We start from the raw sequence: 961 nt of genomic DNA on the forward strand, positions 1-961 counted from the left end.
TATATAAATAATTGCTCATAGACTTACATCATCCATAGCTGAATAATTGTAATATTCAACTCTTGTGTTCCCGAATCAAGCTCTCTGACATCTGAGCCATGAAGGTATAATGGGACCTCAGAGACTCTCCCAAATACATTAGAATCATATTCAACCTCCAAAGGCTTATCTTCAAAGATGTTAGCAAGTAGTTGCAATGAACCAAGAGGATCATCCTCAGATAGAGGAATCTTCTCTTGTGTTTGCGTCTGTTTTTACATGGAAAAATAAGATAAGTTTTGACATCAATAACATGTAAACTTTAAAATTGAGAAGTGTAAAGAAGAATTCCATACCGGGGGGGTCAGAAACTGAACCAATCAAATGTTTAGGCCAAGCGATAAAGGACTTGAATGCTTGTTCCACAGTGAAAATCTCATCTGTGGACAAAGGAACTTCGACATCTGATATGATAATTTCATCTACTGAAACCTTCACCTCATCCTCTGATAGCACCATACCATGAACAACAGTCGTTGCCCTAAACACTGTTCCACGAGTTACCAGGACCGTCTCGGTATTGTCTAAAATGTATAGCAGACATGGACTAGCATCGCCCATGTCATCCCCTGGGACGACTGGTGCTGAACAACTTCCTTTCCCGCTTCTCCCTGTCGGAGTAAATGTTAGATTATACAAAAGATAGAAATGATTGCACATAAATGTTTATTAAGTTTACCTGTGGGAGGCACAACATGTTCCTATTCCTGTATAGGAGATGGCACCGGGCACATGCCATAGGTCTCAAACTGCTGCTGGAACATGGAGCTGAACTCACTAAACAATTCAGCCTTGAGCTCTGATCTAACCTTGTTTGTGATCTCATCCGTAAGGTCGGCTCAAACCTTTTTTGTGATCTCTTGTGTTAGCCTTTCTTTTTGTTCTTCGCTGTATGCATATGAAGGCTGACGATAAGAGCTCC

This window comes from Vigna radiata, chromosome 1 (genome assembly GCF_000741045.1).
Source record: "Vigna radiata var. radiata cultivar VC1973A chromosome 1, Vradiata_ver6, whole genome shotgun sequence".
In the NCBI taxonomy this organism is placed as follows: domain Eukaryota; kingdom Viridiplantae; phylum Streptophyta; class Magnoliopsida; order Fabales; family Fabaceae; genus Vigna; species Vigna radiata.